This window comes from Lontra canadensis, unplaced genomic scaffold, assembly GCF_010015895.1.
Source record: "Lontra canadensis isolate GAN:19392208 unplaced genomic scaffold, GSC_riverotter_1.0 scaffold74, whole genome shotgun sequence".
Taxonomy (NCBI): domain Eukaryota; kingdom Metazoa; phylum Chordata; class Mammalia; order Carnivora; family Mustelidae; genus Lontra; species Lontra canadensis.
In genome coordinates, this window is record NW_022631068.1 from 3,637,938 (window position 1) to 3,643,937 (window position 6,000).

Here is a 6,000-nt window from a genome sequence, read left to right on the forward strand (position 1 = left end):
TTTGTTTGGGAAAAAAAAAAAAAAAATCCCTGCTTGAAAAGAATGTCCTTCTCATGGAGCCCAAGCTCTGTTGCTACTGTGAGGGGATGGGGCTGGAAAAAATATTTCAGGCCCCATTCTTGGGGGTGATTGCCTTTGAATTTTGGCTGCCGAGCTTTCTGGTTAATGAGCTTTAGAGTTGAGGGAGTAGAAAGGGAGTGAGTGGATGTAGGGAGATATCCTCTGGCTGGAGAAGAGTGATGGACAGAGACAGCACTCCTCTTGGTCTGGCACTTGGACTCACACCTGCAGGACCCTAAGACCCTTCCCCTCTCTGGGCCTCAGTTTCCCACCTGCAGGACAGAGAAGTTGGAATCCTACTGTCTATATCTCCTGCCATCTATAACGTTCCGTTCCGTGTTCAGATGGCAACTGCCAGGGAGATTTAGCTCACAGGGAGTTTGTTCAGCAAAGTTTCCAGGCTCTGTCTGTTCTCATCCATCAGGGGGATACATACAGCTAACACGCCTCATCTGCATTTGCTGTTGTGATCAGAAGCAAACTGTGGGTTACAAGAAAGTGAGCCATTGCTGCCAGGTCCCTGCTGAAATGCGTGCTGTGTTCCTACAGTTGGTTTTTGGGTCTCTTGTGTCAAACTCAGAATGCACTTTCCAGGGAATATTCAATTTAAAGATAACTTTCTTGGCCAACCTTCAAAAAACAAAAAACAAAAAACAACCCCCCCCCCCCAAAACTACAAAACCAAACCAAACCACAAAACCCCTGTTTAGCTCTTAGTGGAACTAACATATTCATTCTAGGGGACTGAGCTGATGACAAAACCATTTCTGTGGAATAGCTTGGAGCTTGGTTCCTTCACAAGCTGGCCTGAAATAGTAGGGTTTTGATGGGGTTTCTATGGACTAGTCCCATTTCTTTGGATTGGTTTGGAATGGTGTTGATTTTGATAGGCTGACTTGGGATGAAATTATCTTACAGGCGGGCCTAGGAAAGCATCCATGAGATAGCATTTTCTACTTCCCTTTGAGTAAGAGGACATGGGGGTGAGGGACTGTATGGGGAGGTTGTATATTTTCTCCTGCAGATATGTCAACTATGGTAGCAAGGTATGAGTGCTTCTGATTGCCCAAAGAGAAGGGAGCCCCCTGCTGGAGGGAGGACTATCCTGCCATGGTAGCCGCAAAGAAGTCAACATTTCTATTTTAGGATTTGTCTGTACCTACAGGTAGAGTAGAACCAAAGATCATAATTGGTTTGAAAAGTAAAAACTTTTTTTCTGTTAAATAACCATTATTTTTCTAAAAGATTTTGACTGTTATTAAATAAATTAAAATTTCAGATTTGTAATGAAAGACTAAGAAACTCTGGACTTTTTGTGTGTTGGAAAGAGATGGAAAGGGGAACTTAAGAGAAAATCCCATGAGTTGGGCTTTTGAGAAAGTGACTGAACTAGTTTGTAGCTGAACTCAAAGATCAGATGAGGGTAGAGCCTAAAACATACTCATCTGAGGTTGTGCTTTGGGCCAGCCACAATTTACGTTTAACATTTCACTTTTTCCTCGAAACCACCTGTGATGTAGGGATCTTTCGGTTGGAGAAATTGAGGTTTAGCTCACTGGTGGTGGAGGTGAAATTCAAACCTGGCTGTCCGATTCCTTTACTCTTTGATCTTAGAATTAGAAATGGTCTTTTTCCTAAGGAAGGAACCCGGAAGGTAATCAGTAGAGAGGAAATTGAACAGCTAATGCTCTCGATGGAAGAGCATTAACCTGTCCCTAGAACATTTGATGCTTCCTAGAGAGACATAGGGGTCCAGAAATGTACATGAATATGAGCGTCATTAAAATGCAGTTCACGGTAGAGAGTTCATTTGGTTGAATTTCCTGTTTCCATGAGAGAGTGATGATGATGATAATATTGGTGCTGTGTGCGTTTGGTATATTATTTAAATTTTTATAGCAACATGCCAGATGGGAGGACAGGCAGCATTTATAAAAGCCTTGTTGCTGCCCTGGGTGATAGGCCAAAGTAATGATTCACATGTTTCATTTTGTCTGTATTGGTGGGATTTCTCCCCCTGTGACCTCACCAGAGAAAATGCATTTGCACCTGTCCACACTCCCCTGTTTCCCCCACCAAGTGTCCCCACTGTGCCTGTCCCTGAGATGGAGCTGGTGGCAATACACTTGGGAGGGACTCTTTCCAGTTCAGGGGTGAATGGACTTGCCTGCAGGGCCTCCTAGCTTTTGTTTCTGAAAGTCTGGGAACAAGGTAAGAGGTGTGCAGGTGTGCAGGTGCCCGAGCCTGCTGCTGCTCAGAGCAGATGAGCCTTTCTTGGAAACAGTCCCAGATGATGAATCATTCATGTGGTACAGAGAGATTCTCAGGAAATTTTTCCATTCACGATGTCCACTCTTTGACTCTTGAATGCATTGATGTTTGCTTAGTCCCCAGCTCCATGTGGCTTGGGAATGAGCCACACACATAGGCTCTGAATGAGCCCGGGGGAACCCCATGTAACCTGCTACTTGGAGCAGGAAGGGGAAAGGTTGGAACATTTCCCTGGGCAGAGCTGTCACTCCCCTTCTTCCCCTCCACTTATAAAACATTGTAGAGAGCTCAGAAAATGCAGAAAGTTACAAAGAAGAGAAGAATTTCACTTCCAACCTGCTACTCAAAAGAAAAGGATTTTTAAAATGTATCTCCTTCTGTGAATCTGAGAAAATCTCTCTTTCCATCACCCTTCTTAACCCCCACCTATCCATTTTTCTTTCTTTCTTTCTCTTTCTTTCCTTCCTACAGTCCAAGTTGTGGTCATATTATTTGTACAATTTTAAATTTTTTTTTTCACTTAAACTTACAGCATTCATATTATCCCATGATATTAAATTAGCTTCAGAATTCACATTTTGCATATGCCAGATTTGATATTTAATATTTCAGAAGAATTTTTTAAATCAGTAAGGCATAATATTCAATGAGTCTACCACAGTATAACCCATCACCTATTGTCAGACATTTAGGCTGTTTTCAAAATAATAGTATTTTAATAAGCATCTTTGAACATGAATTTCAGTTGGCATTTCTGATCATTTTATTAGAGGCAATTTCTAGAAGTGAGTAAAATCTACATACTTAAAACAGAAAACCACTTGTGATATTTGTGACTGACTTACTTACACTCCAGGAAGTTTGAACCAATTTACATTTCTGTTAGTCGAAGAACTTGTTCCTTGGTACTCTGGGTGAACACAGATTTTTCTTGGAGAAACATTGCATTTAGAGTGAGTTGAAGGGAGAGACATGATGTCCAGTGTTGCCCGAAATATATGGGAAGTATCTTGTTTCTCGTGAGCACCTGCGAATCTCTCAGATCTTTGGATGGATCAGAATGACCTCTTGCTGCCAGGCTCAGCATCTTGTCCCTGGATGGAACAGTCTGAGGGCAGCTGGGCAGGTGCTTGGTGAGGCTGAACTCACTGTCCTTAGCTCTGGTCAGAGCAGAGAGGATGTCCACCTGGTCCTGGCCTGAAAGAGCTTTTGGTCTAATGATGGAGTCCAGGCTCAGCCCAAACTGAAGAGGGCCCACAGAGAGGACGACATAAAGACAGGTGCCACGTGGCCACACATGCTCTGTGGAAGCACGGGAACTCAGAGAAGGGAGAGGTCACCGGGGTGAGAGCCAACAGGCAAGCCTTCCGAGAGGAGGTGGGCCATGGAGCCAAGGAGCCTCGGGGTGGGCAGCAGGTGCATGGAAGGGAATTTGCATGTGCTGAGCCTCTCTTGTGGACAGGCTGTAGGCTTGGGTCATGCACGATGGTTCTGGAGTCAGACCCCCTCACATTCCATTCCCAGCCCCACTACTCACTCTCTGTGTGATCTTGGACACGTTAGTTAACTCCCCTGAGCCTCCTCATTTTTCTTATCTGTAAAAAAAGGAAAAAAGAAGTTGCCTAGGGTTGTACAGTAGTTTCCCAGGACTGCTGTCATGAAGTACCATTAGCTCGGTAACGTAAAACAACAGAAATTGATTGTCTTACAGTTCTGGAATCTAGGTCCCAAATCTATCTGTTGGCAGGGCCACATGCCCTCTGAAGTCTCTGGGGAACGATCTCCCCTTGCCCCTTCCAGTTTCTGGTATTCCAGACTTTTCTTGGCCCGTGACAGCCTAACTCCGATCTACCTCTGCCTTCTTCCTGTATGTTCCCGTGTCTTCCCAGGTCCCTTTCCTCTCTGTGTCTCTCCTCTTCTTAGAAGGCTACCATTCACCTAGAGCCCAGCCTCCTCCAAGATGACCTCATCTTAACTGATTACAGCTTCAATGACCCTATTTCCAAATAAGGTCGTATTCTCAGATATTGGGGATTAGGACTTCACCATATCTTTTGGGGGAGATACAATTCAACCCATTACAGGTTGGTTAGGGGGACTGAATTGAAGTAAAACTCATAGTCCAGTGCCAGGCTGCAGTAAATCGAAAAAATTGGAAGCTATCACTGGGAGCTATTATTACGGTTGCCGTGCAGCTAGGCCTCTCTCTGTTATTGCATATTGAGGTAGCTAGTTAGTCCCCATTTTTTGAAGAGGAAATTGAGGTGCAAAGAGGTTATGTGAAATACGGATCCCATAATGATTAGGTGTAGAGACTGGGGAGACAAAGAGCTGCGGTTTCAGTTCCCACAAACTATGTCTGTGACCTTGGAGCTGCATATTAGGGATAATCAAACTGACCTTGTGGGATGCCCATGAGTTCTTGCGAGGCTCCAGTGAGAGCATTTCATGTCAGGCTCCTAGCCCAGTCCCTGGCAGGCAGAAAGTCCTCAAAAACTGGTAGTCATTTTGTTTACGTGGCAGAGCTGGGATGCGCTGCCTCCCAAAGGCGGGTGGCTGCTCCCTGGCTCCGGTTCTGGTTCTGGTTCTGGTCCCAGGAATGCCTGTGTGTGGATGTGAGTCAAGAAAAAACGGAGGCAAACTCCCCTCCCCCACCCCTGGATGAAGCAGAAGTGATGGGGAGGCCATCTCTTCAGACTATGGTCTGTGGCCTTTGTTATCAGCTCTGTGCGGGTGGAGTGAAAGATAGCCTGGGGCTTAAAAGATTGGCCCTGGGCTTCCAGAGGATGGAGTGTTCTCCGCTGTCCCTTCCAGGCTGAGCAGGAAAGACCCACCATTCCTAGAAACCAGTCCCACTTGCCCTGCTAATAAAGCCATCTGGTCCACCAGAGCTGTTGGGCTCATGTGGCCAGGGGTGTTAGTCCCTATGGTTTCTCATCTCCAGCATATTCCATGATGACTTCTCATCTCACCTTACCGGGTGGACTGTCACCTGCTGCAGGATCCTGGCAGGCTTTTCCTTGGCACATTTGGCAGGCATTAGAAAGAACAGGAAGAAAACCACTGAAGTCCCAAAGTTATTTTCCTGATATGGAAAGTTTCTGGCTGTCCTGTGTTTCAACCTGTTCTATATCTTCTTACTGGACTACTTTTAGTTAATTTTTCTTCTTGCTGTATTGAATTTTTCCAAATAGGCAACTCTGGCCAGTCCTGCTAAAGCCCCCCTGAGGGGCTCTCACTTTGATTCTCTGTCTTCTTAGAAGGAAGCCAGAATGCAAACTAAGGCAGGCCCTGTGCCTTGTCTGTCATCTCAGTCCCTATATTAATGCTAAGAGAGGAGGGTTGCCCGATGACCTGGAGGTAGCTTGACGGTGAGCTTGCTTCTGGCTAGAGGGTCAGCCCAGGTCATACCAGGCAGCCCTTACAGGGGCTCATAGGGATTTATTTCTGCAGATATTTCATTTCCAGGAGTGGAGGTAGGGGTGAAAGACCCAGAGGGGCCAGTGAATCAGTGTTGGCTGACCCATGGGGCTTCCAAGAAATGTTGGTTGCTGTGATGACCCCCTGGAGGTTTTTGGACTGTCCCCTAGACAGTCTCCAGGAAAGTCAGAATGAGTCCAGTAATGTTTCTGGAGTATAGACTCCCTGCAATCTTAGAAGCCTCAAAGA